This window comes from Gorilla gorilla, chromosome 16 (genome assembly GCF_029281585.2).
Source record: "Gorilla gorilla gorilla isolate KB3781 chromosome 16, NHGRI_mGorGor1-v2.1_pri, whole genome shotgun sequence".
In the NCBI taxonomy this organism is placed as follows: domain Eukaryota; kingdom Metazoa; phylum Chordata; class Mammalia; order Primates; family Hominidae; genus Gorilla; species Gorilla gorilla.
Window position 1 is genome coordinate 54819953 of NC_073240.2, and position 20927 is coordinate 54840879.

A 20927-nucleotide genomic window follows, 5' to 3' on the forward strand; every position below is an offset into this window, starting at 1 on the left:
TAATAATAACGTACATTTTTAAATAGTTCAATGTTTTATAGTCAACATTCATATTTGTTCAGGCTGAAGATTCAGGGATGAAATAATGGGCAAAAAATTGAAATACAATTAACACTACACAGGCATATCATAAGTATACTGTAATATTTTGCTAATTATTGGTTTAGAAAAATATAAAACCAAGAAGTACATAAATTACTTTGTGTTTCGTCTTTCTGAATGTACTTTTACATTAAATACACAGCAAGTGCTTATACTTATTTAAAGATTATCCTTTTTTTATCAGCCAAAACATGCTTATCTTTAGTTAATCAGAATTCATTTCAAAATACAAAACTTCTTAAATATAAGCATGGCATGTAGGTCTTTAGACCTATACTCTTACTGGATTGGCTGCTTGATGATTGTTCTCCTTCTTTTGTAATTTCAATCTCAATTTTGGCTTTGATTTTTCTCTCAATCTATCTGGAGACCTTCTGCATACTGCAAGTATTGTTTATGTTTCCTCTTTACCAAATGTCTCCAAAAACTTTTCTTTTGACAGTAAGCAACAACCGTATCAACATGTGTTTTGTATTTTGCAGCCAATTCCAGTGCCCTTTTCAGTTGTAGAGATTAATATTGATCTGGATTGCTTGATCATGAGGCCAGCCTGAAGAAGTGCTATTTCAGCCTCCTGTATGTTTCCACTAAACCTTAGTATGTGGGCCATTTTTTGACTCTTTAAATGAAAGACTTTTTATAGAATTGATGTACTGAAACTTATCAATTTCGCCAATTGCTGCATAGCCTATTTCTGTAATAGTAATATTTTGGTTAGCAACTGCCATAGCAGCTAGACAAGCTCACATTGTTTGCTCCTCAACAAAGCAGCAAAGTCTTACATCATCTTCCCATTTTGAACTGCCTACATATTCAGGGAGAATAACAGGATATGGTGATACACTGATGTGAACCAGAGGGCCGTTAACTCTTGTTATAGTTACCTGATTTCCAACAAAACTCACAATTTGGGAATTTTTACTGAATTCATTTGTATCCCTTTCATGTAATGTTTTAGGCAAAGTGTCACTGTCCACATAAACCATATTGGAATAATACCACACGGTAAATTGAGTGTCCTGAAGCCTGCGAAGGACATGGCATGTATCACTCCATGCCAAAGTATGCATCATTGTTCCAAGTTTGAGCATTTTTTCTTCCTTCCCAAATTGTTTCACAGAAGTGATATAGATATCTCTATTTTTATCAATGAAAGTGACTTTTCTGTCATTGGTAAGTCCTTTTTGATCCAGAGCAATTTTCAAGATTGCATCCTTACGAGGAAGAAGCTTTCCATCATCTAATAGTTTTCCAGTTGAAACCTTGAAGAAAAGGTTATTTTTTCATCAGCTTTGTCTCATTGCTATGGTATCATTACTCAGAGACACAGTCTGTGCATTCAGAATATCTGTTCTCACTGCAGGAAATTTTGGAGATGAAATAAAGGGCCCTTCATATGAATATAAATTGATACTACTAACATCTACAAGAAGAAAATGTCTTTCTGCCTGCAGGATAAAACTAACAGTTCCTTCTTTGAGACCAAATATAATTGGTGTATTCCAGTTCTTTGTGGAGACCACATAACATTGAAGAGACATTGAAACAACTAAGTGTGCAGAGTTCAAAGATACTTTAGTGGCCATGATGGAATTCCAATAAGTTCACTGCATCATTAAGAATGTTACGAACCTATATGGTCCTTCTTTCAGTTAATATTACTTGAAAGTTTTTCCACTCCCACTGGTTTTCCACCACAGGTGCAAAAACAACATGCCCAATTCCACACACTCCAGCAGTCTGAGTGCCATCAGTTGACCACGCAATATTAAATTTGCTACCAGTGTTTTTCTAAAGCATGTGATCACCCAGTTTTATTACATAAGTGTAAAGTATGAAATAATCCAATAGCAAACAATTCTCCATCTGGAGCCCAGGCAACTAAAGTAATAGGATGCTCACGAGGTTGTGAATTGTACAGTGGGTGGCTGTAACTATCCCATACCTTGTATTTACAGTCTTCACCAGCAGATAAGATTATTGACTGAGTTCCAATCTATTTTTAAAATGATGCCATCATAAGCCTTCTGTAAAACTTTAGCATTTGATCGAAGAGGTTTCTTTTTGTGAGACAGAGTCTCACTCTGTCTCCCAGGCAAGAGTGCAGTGGCGTGATCTCGACACACTGCAACCTCCGCCTCCCAGGTTCAAGCAATTCTCCTGCCTCAGCCTCCCAAGTAGCTGGGATTACAGGTGCCTGCCACCACGCCTGGCTACTTTTTGTATTTTTAGTAGAGACAGGGATTTCACCATGTTGGCAAGGCTAGTTATGAACTCCTGACCTCAGGTGATCCACCCACCTCAGCCTCCCAAAGTTCTGGTATTACAGGCATGAGCCACTGTGTCGGCCACTGAAGAGGTTTAATGATCAGCTGCTTGCCTGCTGTATAAAGAACCTTTTCTGAATCAGGACTCCACACTACTGAATACCATTCCTCAGAAGGCACTCCTCCTTTTTCTGTACTTGATAAGTATATTTTCTGGGAATATTCTCTGGGAGTAGTCAGGAGCTGACCTGGGCTTGCTAAGCTAAAGTTGATCTAAGCATCCAAGTCTTCGACCAAATTTTTATTTGTCCACCTTCTCCAATTGTAACTAATGCTGTTGCTTCATCATTCTATCTTCCTGCAAGTATTCTCCAGAGTGAGCTGCTACACTTTTTTCCACTCTTTCTAACTTGGAAATCAAATTAAATTTATCATCAGAAGTTATGAGGACAAAGCTTTCTGCTTGAGTTTGTCTCTTATACTCAAACTCTTTGGAAACCAGTGAAGATCTATAGGGTAAATATCATCAGGAAGCTTTACTATTTGAGTTGTTCCACTAGTGAACAAGTTCCTCTTCACTATCTGGTGATCATCACTATATGAATACAGCCCTTCAGCAGTAGTCCAGCCTACACAGCTTACTAATTCTTGATGCTTTGGTTCTCTTAAAAGAGATATCTTCAGTCTCATGACCACTTCCAGCAAAAATTTAAAATGCCACTTGATTGTATTTACTCATGTTCCAGGAAAGCAGTGGCAATTGCTTTCATATAGCTAGTACCAGTTACCAAGAAGCCTCTCGATCTCCTGGTCACCATAGTGACTTCTTGACTATTAGTCTTTTAACTATGATGTATGTTGCAAACATTTTCTCCCAGATTTTTATACTCTTTTATTGTGATTTTCTTTTTTGCCTTATAGAAAATTCATTTTTATAGAGCCACATTTATCAATCCTTTATTGCATCTGTATTTTAGACATAGAAAGGTTTTCCCCACACTCAGGTGATAAAGGAATGGATCCATCTTTTTTTCTAATATTTTTATAACTTCATGTATTTCATTTGTATTCTTGATGCATTTGGAGTTTATTCTGACATATGGTATAAGGAATGGATGCAATTTCATCATTTTCCAAATGATTATAGAGTGTCTTGACACTCATTATTTAAAAAGTGTACTTTTTTTATCTGGTGGATTGAGTTGACATTTATATAATATACAAACTTCTATTTGTATTTGGGTTTTTTTTTCCTGGACTTCCTAATTTTTTCCCCACTGCTTAGTCTCTCTATTCAATGTACTATATCACAGTCTTTCAAATATAGAGACTTTAGTACGTATTTCAGTATCTGGTAACACTAGCTGCTGATCAGATAGCTGTGGTTCTATGATGGATATGATTTTTCATTTTCTAACTTCATTCCGTATGTTTCTGTTATACAGACTTTAAATCTCACTTGCTGACTTTGAAAATTTTTGTTGGTATTTTACAGAGGTTATAATAAACACATGGATTGAATGATAAATGACATGTTTATGGTGTTGAAGTGTTTTATCCAAGAAGAAAGGATGGCTTTCCAGTTGTTAAAACCTATCTTAAGTTTTTAATATTCAACTCTTTATGTGCTTAAATTTGTTTTATAAGTTGTTTCCTTCCTGGGTTGTAAAGGTTGTGCTTTAATCATTTATGTATTTATTTAGTTAGTTAGTTTGCTTTCACTTGTCACCTAGAACAATGTCTTCAATATAGTTGTTAATATGATTTTATAAGTATCCAGTGACAGAAATAGTACTCAGTGATGTGGTTACTATCCAGCTAAAAGCATATAGAAAAATATTAGGTTGGTTGTAATGGCAAAAATCCACAATTACTTTGCACCAAGTTAATAAATTTAGAAATCCAGTTGACTCTTAAATTTTCTTATTATTGTTATTATCTTTTAAGATGGAGTCTGACTCTGTTGCCCAGTCTGGAGTACAGTGGCAGTGGTGTGATCTCGACCCACTGCAACTTCTGCCATCCATGTTCAAATAATTCTCCTGGCTCAGCTTCCTGATAGAAGGGACTACAGGTGTGCACCACTACAGGTGTGTGCCACCACACCTGGCCAATTTGTTTTTTATTTTTAGTAGACATCTGGTTTCACCATGTTGTTCAGGCTGGTCTCGAACTCCTGACCTCGAGTGATACACCCACCTCAGCCTCCGAAAGTGTTGGGATTACAGGCATAAGCCACCATGCCCAGCCTAAATTTTCTTATTCTTAACTCAGAATGTGTTCTAGAACTTTGAAACTGATTTTGCAAAAATACGAATGTAAATTCCACAGTTAACAAATAACCTGAGTGTCACATTATTTATAAAGCTTTCTGTGACATGCTTCCCTGCCTACCTATATATTTTTTAATTTATGGTTTATATTGGCTGTATATTAGATACATATATTTATGGGGTACATGACGTATTTTGATACAGACATACGATGTGTAATAATTGCATCAGGGTGAATGGTGTGTCCATCACCTCAATAATTTATCCTTTCTTTGTGTTACAAACAATCCAATTATACTCTTTTACTTATTTTTAAATGTACAATAAGTTAGTGTTGACTGTAGTCCCTTTGTTGTGCTATCAAATACTAGATCTTATTTATTCTAAGTTTATTTCTGGACCCATTAACCATCCCCACATCCCCTTTCCTACCCCCAACTACCCTTCCTAGCTTCTGGTAACCACCGTCTACTCTCTATCTCCATGAGTTCAATTGTTTGAATTTTTAGCTCCCACAAATAAATGAGAATATGTGAAGTTTGTTTTTCTGTGCCTGGCTTATTTCACTTAACATAGTGACTTTCAGTTCTATTCATGTTGTTGCAAATGACAGGATCTCATTCTTTTTTATGGCTGAATAGTGCTTCCACTTTTCTTCATCCATTCGTCTGATGATAGACACTTAGGTTGCTTCCAAATCTTGGCTATTGTGAATAGTGCTGCAGTAAACATGGGAGTGCAGATATCTCTTAAGTATACTGGTTTCCTTTCTTTGGGCATATACCTAGCAGGGGGATTGCTGGAGTATATCATAGCTCTATTTTTAGCTTTGAGGAACCTCCAAACTGTTCTCCATAATGGTTGCACTAATTTATGCCTACCTATCATTTGACTGTTCTTTCTCTGCATCTCCATGTACCACATAGATGGTTCTGTATTAGTATCCATCCCACTCTAGTGCTCTTGTCAATCTCTCCCTCTTAGACTGTAAGCTCATTGGAGGTATTGACTGTGACTGATTTGTCTATGCATCCTCCTATCATAATACCTATCTTAAGGCTGCCCTCTGTTAAATTGTCACAGGATGATTTCCTGCTAACAGAATTTTGTGAATAGAATTAAATGTTATGAATCTAGAATTTTATACTGTAAAAACATGCTGATATACCATTGCAGAATCAAGAAGATAGGATCATTAAGCTGGATGTTCAGCATCTACTTGCTGTTTATAATTTAAATATGGGAATGTGACCCAAATTTGAAAGATTTTCTTCACTCCTTAAGAACTTCCCACTTTCTCTACTGGTTTTATAATGTACCATGTTGACTATTTTCAACTATAAAGGCATATCACAGTATCAATTATTTACATTAAACCTGTATTTTCTGTCTATACCCTGCCAGGTAAATGAGAGCCCAAATGACATTTTCACCAACATATTTATTTTTTGTTTTTATTTTTTTTGTTTGTTTTCTCTTGCTGACCCTTAATGAAGGCTAGGCAAAAATGGAGTCGACTTTGATGCAGTCAATTTTAATTTTTGCTTAGTGCTCATGAAGATTGCTGCCCAGTGAGTTGTATCATCTGCATTGTTGTAACATCTGAATCAACTGTGGCCTACACTGTTTGATCAGGATGACAAAATTGCTTTATTTATTCTTCTTTTACAATTATAGCCTGCAGATAAATAGGCGTTATTATAGGGGTCAAGCTTGATCATGCTGCTTGTTACATTACAAGATTTTCTCTGTGACTAAAATGGCAAATTGATTAGATAAAACTTATTAACATGCAATGCCAAATAATTGATTTATTATACTAAAATACCTCTCATGCCTAAATCAGTTACAATGACTCATTTTTAGTATGGAAAAATCATGCTTATGCATTTTGGGGTTTCCCTGAACACTAAATTAGCTACTTAGGAATTTGTCCTTGCCAACTCAATTATCATATCATATCATTAGTCTTGTCTTCTTTTCTGTCATTTCTCTAGTAAAGTTATATCAGACTAATAATTCAAATATACTATGGTGAGTGCTTACCTTGAAAAAATATATTTCTTGAGATTCTATTTTTTATTTAAATATTCTTTTTATATGCGCTGCTACAAAACAAGCAAGTGCTATTGTTGTACTGATAACAGAGATTTATTTGGCCCCTCCAGCTGATCAAATGAGGGATTTTAGTTTGTAGCCATGTCTAGACAAAATGCAAATGTGAGTATTTGATGCTTTTTCTTACCATCAGTATGCATTTGGAAAGTGTTAAGCATTACTTCTCTGGGTTGTTTCGTAGAACTAATTATCAAGATTTCAAAGACATTTTTGCATAGATGGTGTTTTTTTTTTTGGAATAAATTTATCCCTACATTTGTTTTCTAGAAAGACACTGATAGAGTCATTCTAATAACAGGATGGGATGGAATTAAGGTAACACTAACAGGGCATGAAAGGTCATGAAACTAAAATATATGTTTTGCTTCCAGTGGGTACATTTATTATTGACAGCTGGAAATTTCAGGACACCTGATGAAGAAAGAAGAAAAATACTCAAAATGACTGCAAGAAAGTTGTGGGTATTCTCTTCACATCTACTGGATACCTTCCATTAGCTTCTGTGCTTCTCTGCATGATTTCTCTGATTACAAGAGCATGTAAGTCCCAATTGAGTACAAGTAAAAAAATGTCAAGAAATTAACATCCAGCTGAGGAACGCAGCTCCTCACCAGCAACGGAACAAAGCTGGATGGAGAATGACTTTGACGAGTTGAGAGAGGAGGCTTCAGAAGCTCAAACTACTCCAAGCTAAAGGAGGAAGTTTGAACCAATGGCAAAGAAGTTAAAAACTTTGAAAAAAAATTAGATGAATGGATAACTAGAAAAACCAATGCAGAGAAGTCCTTAAAGGACCTGATGGAGCAGAAAACCACGGCACAAGAACTACGTGACGAATGCACAAGCCTCAGTAACCGAAGCGATCAACTGGAAGAAAGGGTATCAGCAATGGAAGACGAAATGAATGAAATGAAGCATAAAGAGAAGTTTAGAGAAAAAAGAATAAAAAGAAACGCACAAAGCCTCCAAGAAATATGGGACTATGTGAAAAGACCAAATCTACATCTAATTGTGTACCTGAAAGTGACGGGGAGAATGGAACCAAGTTGGAAAACACTCTGCAGGATATTATCCAGGAGAACTTCCCCAATCTAGCAAGGCAGGCCAACATTCAAATTCAGGAAATACAGAGAACGCCACAAAGATACTCCTTGACAAGAGCAACTCCAAGACACATAACTGTCAGATTCACCAAAGTTGAAATGAAGGAAAAAATGTTAAGGGCAGCCAGAGAGAAAGGTCGGGTTACCCAGAAAGGGAAGCCCATCAGAATAACAGCTGATCTCTCGGCAGAAACTCTACAAGCCAGAAGAGAGTGGGGCCCAATATTAAACATTCTTAAAGAAAAGAATTTTCAACCCAGAGTTTCATATCCAGCCAAACTAAGCTTCAAAAGTGAAGGAGAAATAAAATCCTTTACAGACAAGCAAATGCTGAGAGATTTTGTCACCACCAGGCCTGCCCTAAAAGAGCTCCTGAAGGAAGCACTAAATATGGAAAGGAACAACCGGTACCAGTCACTGCAAAAACATGCCAAATTGTAAAGACCGTCAAGGCTAGGAAGAAACTGCATCAACTAATGAGCAAAATAACCAGCTAACATCATAATGACAGGATCAAATTCACACATAACAATACTAATCTTAAATGTAAATGGTCTAAATGCTCCAATTAAAAGGCACAGACTGGCAAATTGATTAAAGAGTCAAGACCCATCAATGTGCTGTATTCAGGAAACCCATCTCACATGCAGAGACACACATAGGCTCAAAATAAAGGGATGGAGGAAGATCTACCAAGCAAATGGAAAACAAAAAAAGGCAGGGGTTGCAATCCTACTCTCTGATAAAACAGACTTTAAACCAACAAAGATCAAAAGAGACAAAGAAGGCCATTACATAATGGTAAAGGGATCAATTCAACAAGAAGAGCTAACTATCCTAAATATATATGCACCCAATACAGGAGCACCCAGATTCATAAAGCAAGTCCTGACTGACCTACAAAGAGACTTAGACTCCCACACAATAATAATGGGAGATTTTAACACCCCACTGTCAACATTAGACAGATCAACAAGACAGAAAGTTAACAAGGATATCCAGGAATTGAACTCAGCTCTGCACCAAGTGGACCTAATAGACATCTACAGAGCTCTCCACCCCAAATCAACAGAATATACATTCTTTTCAGCACCACACCACACATATTCCAAAATTGACCACATAGTTGGAAGTAAAGCACTCCTCAGAAAATGTAAAAGAATAGAAATTATAACAAACTGTCTCTCAGGCCACAGTGCAATCAAACTAGAGCTCAGGATTAAGAAACTCACTGAAAACCACTCAACTACATGGAAACTGAACAACCTGCTCCTGAATGACTACTGGGTACATAACGAAATGAAGGCAGAAATAAAGATGTTCTTTGAAACCAACAAGAACAAAGACACAACATACCAGAATCTCTGGGACTCATTCAGAGCAGTGTGTAGAGGGAAATTTATGGCATTAAATGTCCAGAACAGAAAGCAGGAAAGATCTAAAATTGACACCCTAACATCACAATTAAAAGAACTAGAGAACCAAGAGCAAATACATTCAAAAGCTAGCAGAAGGCAAGAAATAACTAAGATCAGAGCAGAACTGAAGGAAATAGAGACACAAAAAACCCTTCAAAAAATCAATGAATCCAGGAGCTGGTTTTTTGAAAAGATCAACAAAATTGATAGACCACTAGCAAGACTAATAAAGAAGAAAAGAGAGAAGAATCAAATAGACACAATAAAAAATGACAAAGGGGATATCACCACTGATACCACAGAAATACAAACTATCATCAGAGAATACTATAAACACCTCTATGCAAATAAAGTAGAAAAGCTAGAAGAAATGGATAAATTCCTCGACACATACACTCTCCCAAGACTAAACCAGGAAGAAATTGAATTTCTGAATAGACCAATAAGAGGCTCTGAAATTGAGGCAATAATTAATAGCTTACCAACCAAAAAAAGTCCAGGACCAGATGGATTCACAGCCGAATTCTACCAGAGGTACAAGGAGGAGCTGGTACCATTCCTTCTGAAACTATTCCAATCAATAGAAAAAGAGGGAATCCTCCCTAACTCATTTTATGAGGCCAGCATCATCCTGATACCAAAGCCTGGCAGAGAGACAACAAAAAAAGAGAATTTTAGACCAATATCCTTGATGAACTTTGATGCAAAAATCCTCAAGAAAATACTGGCAAACAGAATCCAGCAGCACATCAAAAAGCTTATCCACCATGATCATGTGGGCTTCATCCCTGGGATGCAAGGCTGGTTCAACATATGCAAATCAATAAACGTAATCCAGCATATAAACAGAACCAAAGACAAAAACCACATGGTTATCTCAATAGATGCAGAAAAGGCCTTTGACAAAATTCAACAACGCTTCATGCTAAAAACTCTCAATAAATTAGATATTGATGGGATGTATCTCAAAATAACAAGAGCTATCTATGACAAACCCACAGCCAATATCATATTGAATGGACAAAAACTGGAAGCATTCCCTTTGAAAACTGGCACAAGACAGGGATGCCCTCTCTCACCCCTCCTATTCAACGTAGTGTTGGAAGTTCTGGCCAGGGAAATCAGGCAGGAGAAAGAAATAAAGGGTGTTCAATTGGGAAAAGAAGAAGTCAAATTGTCCCTGTTTGCAGAGGACATGATTGTTTATCGAGAAAACCCCATCGTCTCAGCCCAAAATCCCCTTAAGCTGATAAGCAGCTTCAGCAAAGCCTCAGGATACAAAATCAATGTGCGAAAATCACAAGCATTTTTATACACCAATAACAGACAAACAGAGAGCCAAATCATGAGTGAACTCCCATTCACAATTGCTTCAAAGAGAATAAAATACCTAGGAATCCAACTTGCAAGGGATGAGAAGGACCTCTTCAAGGAGAACTACAAACCACTGCTCAATGAAATAAAAGAGGATACAAACAAATGGAAGAACATTCCATGCTCATGGGTAGGAAGAAACAATATTGTGAAAATGGCCATACTGTCCAAGGTAATTTACAGATTCAATGCCATCCCCATCAAGCTACCAATGACTTTCTTCACAGAATTGGAAAAAACTACTTTAAAGTTATCATATGGAACCAAAAAAGAGCCCACATTGCCAAGTCAATCCTAAGCCAAAAGAACAAAGCTGGAGGCATCACACTACCTGACTTCAAACTATACTGCAAGGCTACAGTAATCAAAACAGCATGGTACTGGTACCAAAATAGAGATATAGACCAATGGAACAGAACAGAGCCCTCAGAAATAATGCCTCATATCTACAAGTATCTGATCTTTAACAAACCTGACAAAAACAACCAATGGGGAAAGGATTCCCTATTTAATAAATGGTGCTAGGAAAACTGGCTAGCCATATGTAGAAAGCTGAAACTGGATCCCTTCCTTACACCTTATACAAAAATTAATTCAAGATGGATTAAAGACTTACATGTTAGACCTAAAGCCATATAAACCCTAGAAGAAAACCTAGGCAATACCATTCAGGACATAGGCATGGGCCAGGACTTCATGTCTAAAACACCAAAAGCAATGGCAACAAAAGCAAAATTGACAGATGGGATCTAATTAAACTAAAGAGCTTCTGCACAGCAAAAGAAACCACCATCAGAGTGAACAGGCAACCTACAGAATGGGAGAAAATTTTTGCAACCTACTCATCTGATAGAGGGCTAATATCCAGAATCTACAATGAACTCAAACAAATTTACAAGAAAAAAACAAACAACCCCATGAAAAAGTGGGCAAAGGACATGAACAGACACTTCTCAAAAGAAGACATTTATGCAGCCAACAGACACATGAAAAAATGCTCATCATCACTGACCATCAGAGAAATGCAAATCAAAACCACAATGAGATACCATCTCACGCCAGTTAGAATGGCGATCATTAAAAAGTCAGGAAACAACAGGTGCTGGAGAGGATGTGGAGAAATAGGAACACTTTTGCACGTTGGTGGGACTGTAAACTAGTTCAACCATTGTGGAAGTCGGTGTGGCGATTCCTCAGGGATCTAGAACTAGAAATACCATTTGACCCAGCCATCCCATTACTGGGTATATACCCAAAGGATTATAAATCATGCTACTATAAAGACACGTGCACACGTATGTTTATTGAGGCACTATTCACAATAGGAAAGACTTGGAACCAACCCAGATGTCCAACAATGATAGACTGGATTAAGAAAATGTGGCACATATACACCATGGAATACTATGCAGCCATAAAAAATGATGAGTTCATGTCCTTTGTAGGGACATGGATGAAGCTGGAAACCATCATTCTCAGCAAACTATCACAAGGACAAAAAACCAAACACCGAAGTTCTCACTCATAGGTGGGAATTGATCAAAGAGAACACATGGACACAGGAAGGGGAACATCACACACCGGGGACTGTTGTGGGGTGGGGGGAGAGGGGAGGGATAGCATTAGGAGATACACCTAATGCTAAATGATGAGTTAGTGGGTGCAGCACACCAACATGGCACATGTATACATATGTAACAAACCTGCACGTTGTGCACATGTACCCTAAAACTTAAAGTATAATAATAATAAAAGGAATCTAAATTTAAAAGATAAAAAAGACAAAAAAAAAAAGAAATTAACATCTTAGGAGCAACCTTTATGTAACAACTAGAAAGGATTGGTACTACAAAGGACTAGAGTACTAGAAAGGTACTAGAAAGCACTAGAAAGTCTAGTCCAGTGTCTGATTCTTGGTGGACCTCACCTAAGACAGTGAATAATGTCTATGGTCCCTCAGAATTTAGGTGGCTGGAAGAAAAATGGTACTCTATTTAGTAAATTTTAGTTGTACAAACAAAAGAAACACCTCTTTGCTCTTGGAAGCTTGCCTCCTTTTTTCCGTGGACCAGAGATTTTTTTTGCTAATTGGATCACTCTCTGTTGAAGTTGGGTTGGAGCACAAAGACCAACTTAAAGGCCTCTGAGGAAGTATACAGACCCTATGTCCAAATCCAAACCTTGGAATCTTACCTCCCTTGTCAGCATAATGGTACAGCAAGCCCTTTTAGGCATGCTTAAGTAAGAGAGAGCAAGGGAAACAAGATAGTGGAGAAAAGAGGGTGAGTTTGTCAACATGGTGCAAGAGAAAGTAGAAGGAGGGCTCTCATTCTATAAAACCTTTTCGTGAGCAGTGAGCTTCCTCACTGCATGCAGCCTGATAATGGCTCTAGAATGCCTTGGAGGCAGAAAGAATTAAGGAGAAAAGAAGGAAAACGGAGAAGATTGAAAACCAGAAAGAGACTTTCTTTCCCCTTCATTCTTAGCATGGGTATGTCAGTTAAATCAGGGTCATGGATGTTTGTAAATTTAAAAAATGCCCCTCAGAATTTGGGCAGCCTGTATCAGTCATATACGAAGAACTTAAATTATTCATTCATGCCAAGATGGGGAGTGACTCAAGATGACTTCATATATCTCTTAAGAATCTCCATCCTCAGCCGGGCGTGGTGGCTCACACCTGTAATCCCAGCAGTTTGGGAGGCCTAGGCAGGTGGATCACCTGAGGTCAGGAATTCGAAACCAGCCTGGCCAGCATGGTGAAACCCCACCTTTACTAAAAATACAAAATTAGCCAGGCGTGGTGGCGGGCACCTGTAATCCCAGCTACTCGGGAGGCTAAGGCAGGAGAATTGCTTGAACTTGGGAGGTGGAGGTTGCAGTGAGCCGGGATCGCCCATTGCACTGCACTCCAGCCTGGATAACAAGAGCGAAACTCAGTCTCAAAAAAAAAAAAAAAAAAAAAAAAAATCTCCATCCTCTGTGTGATTCTCCTAACATGGCAGAGGTCATAGTTTCCTATAGAGGATGATCCCAGCACCACATTCTAAACTGACATGATTCTTGTATCCTAGCCCTAAACTCTCTCAATTCCATTTTTCTTCTTCTTTTCACAAAACTCAACTTTCCAGAAAGCAAAATGACACTGGTCCTAAACATGTGGTGCTTTTTTACATCATTATGTTGTTGAGTATATAACTTCTACTTCAGGAATGCTTTTTACCTTCCATGTGGAAGCACAGTTTAGTCTGAAGCAGTGGTCCTTAGTGTGTTGTCCTTAGACCAGCAGTATGAGTATCAACAAGGGAGCTTGATAGTCATGCAAAATTGTAACCCCACGCAAGCATACTGCTGTTAGAAACTCTACTGGTAGAACCCAGGAATCTGGCATTCAATAAGCCCTTCAGGTGATCCTGATCCTCCATAAATTTTGGGACCTACTCATGTAATAACTGACCGCTGCAAATACTGGGAACTGAGACATGAAAATCTCACTGTAGCTTGGTGTAAGTCTAGATATCCCAGTTATTCTACCCCATCCCCTTTCATTGAGAGACAAAATTGTAATTAGGAATGCTCATTGGTCTTGATTCAGGAAGTTGGTGAGAGGGGAAAGAAAGGCTCATTAGTTCCCATTAGGGATAGGCCTGGAGAATTGTAGTGGGGATAGATGAAGAGAAAACCTGTGGTATTTGGTTTTTTTCCTTCCAGGATGAGAGAGGATGCCTTCCTATTTCAAAATATCTCCTCCACACTGACTGAAATTTCACCAATTAGAGCTAATAAGAAAACATTCCAGAATATGTTAAAGAGTATGTGGGAAGATTATTAGTCATAAACTTAATGTGAATTAGCTTTCATTCTAACCTGGCTGATATGCTTTAAGTAAATGAGAGTTTGATTTTAGGGAAGGGTAATTCCAAAGCAAGACACGCACGAAGCTGAGTAAGAGACGTGGGGTGGGGAAGGGGGCAATAGGCAAGAATTTAGGATGTTAGAGTCCTTGGAGAGCTTGGACAGGGCACCAAGTGGGAGGAGAGAAGTACTGAGGGCATATGCCAAAGCCAGTACCAACTGTTTCCTTCATTTCAGATCCCTCCTAGGAGTCATCAGCTCTCAGTAAAGGATAGTGGTTATTTGATTTTTTTTTTTTAACATCCTCACTTACTTCTCCCTCACTCATTTTTATTCTCCTAGATTCAGAACATTGGAGTTTATGGAAGCAAACTGGTATTTTTCCAGCAATAGCATGGAAAATAAACTGCAAAGAAGATTCTGTCTTGAATGAATTCTAGGGACCAGTAAATGCTACAAGAATCACTTGACCTTTTAAAAAAATGACTAGTCTTTGTGCTAAGTGTGAAAGCAATGCTATGCTTCCATTGAGTTCCACAAATCTTTTTGGTGCAGGAAAATGCTAATTGGATATAGCACAAAAGCTTCAAGGTGGGAGACACAGCTGCCTTAGAGAGTCTGTCATTGAGAAGGAGGGGAAAGGGCCGTTAGACAAATCTGTGTGGAAATACAGGATTTTTGGAGGCACAAAGGACAATAGGAGTTTCATGGATAAAACAGATACTGTTTTTTGACACCCAAGAATTTCTAAGATTTGGCCCACAACCAGGTGAAAACAGGAGATGGATTTAAAGAGCTTTCTTATCCCTCTTTGTGTCTAGCTGCTCACCATCCTCCTACCTCAATTTTTCTTTTTCTTTTTTTTTTTCAGATTTGTCAGGTCTGTCACATTTTGTGTCTAGCTTTTGGTTAAATTACTCTCACGAAAGATACTTAACCTATAAAGGTCAAGTGCAGAAAATTGTTCAGAGTCACTAACTTAAGGTCATATGGCTACCTAGTGGCAACAGAGAGATCTATGGCTCCATGATCTTGCCATAATTTCATTTGTTATTTCTGCCTGTAAATAGACCTACTGGCTCTGCATAAACATGGTTGATCTGTTGCTAAAAAGATTACAAAAATAATTGCAACCTCGAAGTTTGAGAACCTGTCTCTAGCTCACTTAAGGTCTTTCCTCACACAGTGCGGGCTGGCAAGTTGATGCCTCAGATTTCCACTGTGCTCCTTAGGATCAGCAGAGAATAAATTTGTATTGAGTCTGCACAGTTTCATTCAATATGCACGTGGAAGCAGTGAAACAAATGCGGTGTAGCTGATTTCCCAAGAGATGCTGCTAACGTGAACCAGAAGCTCATTCAGAATAATTAAATGGACATATTCCAAATATATATTTACTCACATCAGTCACTTCCCTCCCCAGTTTCCGGTGCTTCTTATTCCTTTGCACTCAATCTATCAGCAGGAACCACTACCTATAATCTTGTTAAGAGCAGTTAAATAGGAATAACTACAGGTACTGTTTAATTCACTTTCAGGAAACAGGCTTTAATTGAAGAGTTCCCATCACTTTCCATGTACTTCCCAAAATATTAGAGGTTTTAATTTGCTTTTACTGACCATCATCATGTAAGAAAGCTTTCATGGAAGAAAGTCTTATATGAAGTTCTCAAAATCAGAGAAAGATGAGAGTACTTGAGAAGTAAAATATGTAAATAAATTCACTCTGCAAGGAATTCTAGCTGATGAATATTACTTTTGTTATAGAAAACTTCCTATGTTTAAGATTCATTCACCCCAATGGTATCCTTGGAATTCTGAGCCAATATCTAGATCTCCAAATTAGATATGCAAACCAGACTGTCTTTCTCAGAGGTCTGGACTGCAGCAGGCATTTCAAATGATCTGACTACGCAGGAGCTCACTTTCTAGCTTGGATCAGAGAGATAAACACCAGGTACAGTCAGTAAAGTCCTCAGGGGCCCACCTCTCTGTTGGTGGCCTGCCTTTTGAGCCCTAACAAGGGAGCCAGCTACAGGACTTCTACTATTGTTTCCTTTGAGTTTCCAACAGCCTTAGTTTCCCTAAGTTTCCAATTCCACTCTCCGATATGCTTTTTCTGCATTATACGATCTCTGCTGCCAGCCCTCAGTATTCACTATTTCTTCACTGCACCCTTTTATATCTCGTGTTAGTTTTTGATAATGAACCATGCTAAGGTGACACAGAATATTGGGCCTGAGCCCTTTCTTTGATATCTGGTTTGTATTGTTAAGCCCCTATAAGAAACATCCCCTAAATCTCAGTGGCTTATCATAACAAGGATTTATTTTTTGCCTCCATCACAGCTCAATGCAGATTAGGAGGCTGTCTTCCAAGTAAGAATGCAAGATGCTGGGCTCTTTCTTTAGGGTGGCTTTGCCATCCTGGAATTCTTCAGTTCCAGTTAGTGGGAGAAAGACCAGTACCTCACAAGAACTTTTGGGGGCCATTCCATTCCATTGGCAAGAGCTAGTTCCATGGCCCCAATCTAACTGCAAGTGAGACTGGGAAATACACTCTTTTTGTGCGTCTTGGAAGAGGAATGGAGTTGGTGAACACCAACCTACTCTCTGCTATCCTCGTTGCTGAATGACTTACTGACTTCCAACGAAGGGAGCAATATTAAGGAATCACTGTACTGGCTAATGGAAAACAAAGCAAGCACAGTTTGAATTTAATTATTTTCTCTTCCATGATTACTTAACCATGTCCCCCAATTTTACTATTTATTAGCATGAACACCTATGCAAAATTCTGAAGATCCAAATTACTTTATCTCTAATTATGACTTTGATATTACTTCAGCAGTTTTAAACAAATAGAAAAAGTTCAAAACATTCTTAACCCAGTCAGCAGAGTCATCTCCAGAGAAGCTTCTGGGAATAGTTTATCTCATTTTTGTGGTGTCAATAAAAGATATGCATGGATCATCTGAATTAATAAGTAAAGAGTTATAGATTGATTAAGATGATAGCTAATGCTTTTCCTGTCTTCTAGCATGATGGCCAGCAGCCTAGCACATAATAAGAGCTAAGAAATACAAGCTGATTTCTTTTTCCCTTCTCTGATGAGTAATTTCTCTGGTGAACCTGAGAATGGTCTTTGAAATCCCTTGTTAAGAAGTTGAAGCTTATGTTTGTTAGAGTTAGTCCATTTTGTGTCTTTGCTGTTTTCAAACATTTTGTTTTTTCAGACTTGGAAATCCATGGTCAAATTCAATATCATCTGTGCACTTATGTGAAAACACAGAGAGGTGCTATAGGCCAAGGATTTCATTCAGCTCTCAACCCCACTGCAAGGTGGCCACAGGGCTCTAGAGAGCACTCCTCTGTTGAGGAAATGGAGACCCACTGAAGTGAGATTTGTGAGCTTCAGAGGTCACTTGTTATGCCTTCAGAAGATGATTTCTAGGCAGTTAATGAAGTTTCTAGGCAGTGATAGGCTATTTCCCTATTTTGAGTAGTGGAGACCAGAGATGAGGCCAGTGGCTACAGTATTTGGGCACTGAAAATTGAGGAAAGGGAAAAAGTGCTGTGATGTTAGTGCTAAGATGTCCATCTGGTTTTATCCAGCATGATACTCTAGAAGGCAAAGTCTTGTCCCGCAGAAATATCTAAATTTAATGCCTAGATTCCAAGGATCAGTGCTGAAGGGGAAAACAGAAAAATTGTTATCTTTTTTTTTTAATTTAGGAAGAATAGATTTTGCCACACTAATGCAGGATGTTACCACACTCACTCCATCTAAGACATGGCTTGTTTTGACAGTCTTTTAGCTTATAGCCCTGGCTCATGCTGATATTTTTTAATGTAAATGAGTTTCTTAGATTATTAAGGCAATAATTCTTCCCTGTACTCCTATTTGGTTCGATTTGATGACTGACTGTTTTTTTAATCTTGGTTGAAGATTCCTGAAAGCGAAGTTGCCTCAAGTAATTATACTTACCTCAAGGAAAACTGTATTGTCGTCACATAAACATCATCAAATATTTAAATCCATGCCATATTTAAAATGTCTTTTAATCCTTTATCTCCTGAGAGAACAGTGTATCTTTTAGGTTGACTTTTAGGCAAACACACTCCACACCTAATTTTGGATTTTCTAGTTTCATATTTAATTAACATCTTATGTTATCAAAATGTTTAAATATTTGACTTGTTTCAATTGATTTAAGAAAATGTCCTTTCTCCCAGAGAAGGAGAATTCATTATTTCAGTCAATAAGTCATGCTGTGACAGGTAAACCTTGTCTCTATGATAATGCATTTGAATACTGTTTTAGGAAATAGCTGTAAATGTTGCACTGTATGGACAAAATAGAAGCATAACTGCAGTTTTGCAGCTTACAGTTTCGATAGATATATATTTATGAGTACCTATTGTACAAAGCTGTAGGTCCATAATGAACTAAATATTTGTATCTCTCTGAAGATGCTAGGGGATATTCAGACTTATGTCATTAGCCCTCTGAGATTAGATAATTCCTAAGTCCTGACACCTCTACTTTTTCCTGATTAGAATGAAGATAACGATCCCTGTGCCCAATATGTGGGATGCTGTGAGACCTAGTGAGCTCAATAGATGTGAAAATACATGTGTAAAAGTGTCAACAGTCTGACTCCTTTTTAAAATTAAGGAGTTAGAGTAATATTGCCAGGTAAAATACAGGACAACCAGTTAAATTATATTTCAGATAAACAACAAATAACTTACACTTGCTAAATCTGGGAATCTTAAATTGGGGTTGTTGAGAAGCAGTCTCTGTCATTTTCCTAAGGAAAGAGAAATTTCCCATCCCTTCAATTTCATTACCTACATTGGTGACTGATTTTTCAGGAGGGCCTTTTGGGAGCTCCTGTAGCCAGTGTTAAGGAAAGCTACGTTGAATGTAGCAGCAACGTAACCTGAACAATTCAGTAGCCACAACCTTTTAAGAGATTTTGATAACTGATTCATAGACACTTTGAAACTGATGCTCAAGAAAAATCATCTAATTTGTTCCATTTAGAGATGAAGACTCAAACCCAAAGTTGTGAAGTGTTTGCCATTATAGAGGTAGCTAGAAGAACGGCCACAGCTAGAACTTCCTTCTCCTGACTCCCAGGCCAATGTTCTTCCCACTCCACCACACTGGGTCTGGGGGCTAAATCCAAGCAGCCACCTGCTTTTGTAAATAAAGTTTAATTTGGAGCACAGACACATCCATTTGTTTACATATTGTCTATGGCTACTGTAACTGTACAATGGCAAAGATGAGTGGTTGCCACAGAGACTGCAAGGTTGGCAAAGCGTGTATTTATTATCTGGTAGTTTACGAAAGAAGTCTGCCAAACACTGCTAAAGGAGAATGTGTTGATTGTCTTCACCTCATGATTATAAGTATATAACTGGCTTTGTTCTTCTAATTATCACAGAACCATACTAAATATATATATTTTTTCAAAAAGCATAAGCTGCACAATACCATGGATGAACACATAGATTAACTGTAGTAGTCAGTTTCAGAAAAGTGGACTAGAAATTGTCAGAACTTTTCTTTTTCCTCTTAACACTTTTGATCCTATAATGAGGGCAAACTACAGGATTAGTGAGTAATATTGACAGGTCACTGTGCACAGGGCATTATATCTATTTTAGGCATTCTGAAATAAGTTACGGTGTTTGGATGCTGCCATCAAGATAAGTAGTAAGTCATATTAAAAAGTTCATTAGACTTACTTTGTAGTATCTAGCACATCTTAAATAATTCTAGGAACACAATGTGATACTCAGTATATATTCATACAAATGCAGACGCTTACTCTTTAAGCTATCCTGAATATCTTCAGAGAGCAGACTAAGAGACAGAAACAGATCTAAGGTCTTGTCTTAGTCTTATTCCTCTCAATATGGCAATGACAAAGGTTATCACTAGAAGGAGTGCGTTCCTCTTCTGTCTGAAAGTGTTTAAGCAGCTCCAAGATGACCTTTGGGAAGTTGTAGAGAAAAGGGCTGGACTACTTGGCTAAATCCCTTTTTATGCAAAGGTTCTATGATACCAGTCTATGACATTTTGGAAGCCTTGTGTACTGTCTCCTTTGTATCACAGTGACTGGAGTCTTCTCTCAGGCAGCCTATAAGGATAGACATTCATAATATCACAAGTGTGTTTGAATCCTGACCCACTGTCCATGTTTTCCTAACAGGACTGTTTTAGAAGTTTGTTATGTCTGCATAAAATAATCCTGAAAACCACATCCTTAACTAAATTGCTCTCATGTATATATTGAAAATTATTCATGTCTCTATGCTTGGCCAAGTTTGTGTCAAACGTTGTTTTTTATTTTATTTCTTTGAAGCTAAAGATAACTTGTCATGGGCCATGTGCTTGGAGAGG

The 20927-nt window shown here is 37.8% G+C and overlaps 1 protein-coding gene and 1 pseudogene across 1 annotated transcript in view; one reads left to right on the forward strand and one right to left on the reverse strand.

The window, feature by feature from the left end:
• UNC13C (unc-13 homolog C) overlaps nucleotides 1-20927 on the forward strand; it is a 649688-nt gene that overhangs the window by 69870 nt on the left and 558891 nt on the right. The window lies entirely within an intron of this gene.
• LOC129526850 (intraflagellar transport protein 80 homolog) lies at nucleotides 6-3439 on the reverse strand (annotated as a pseudogene).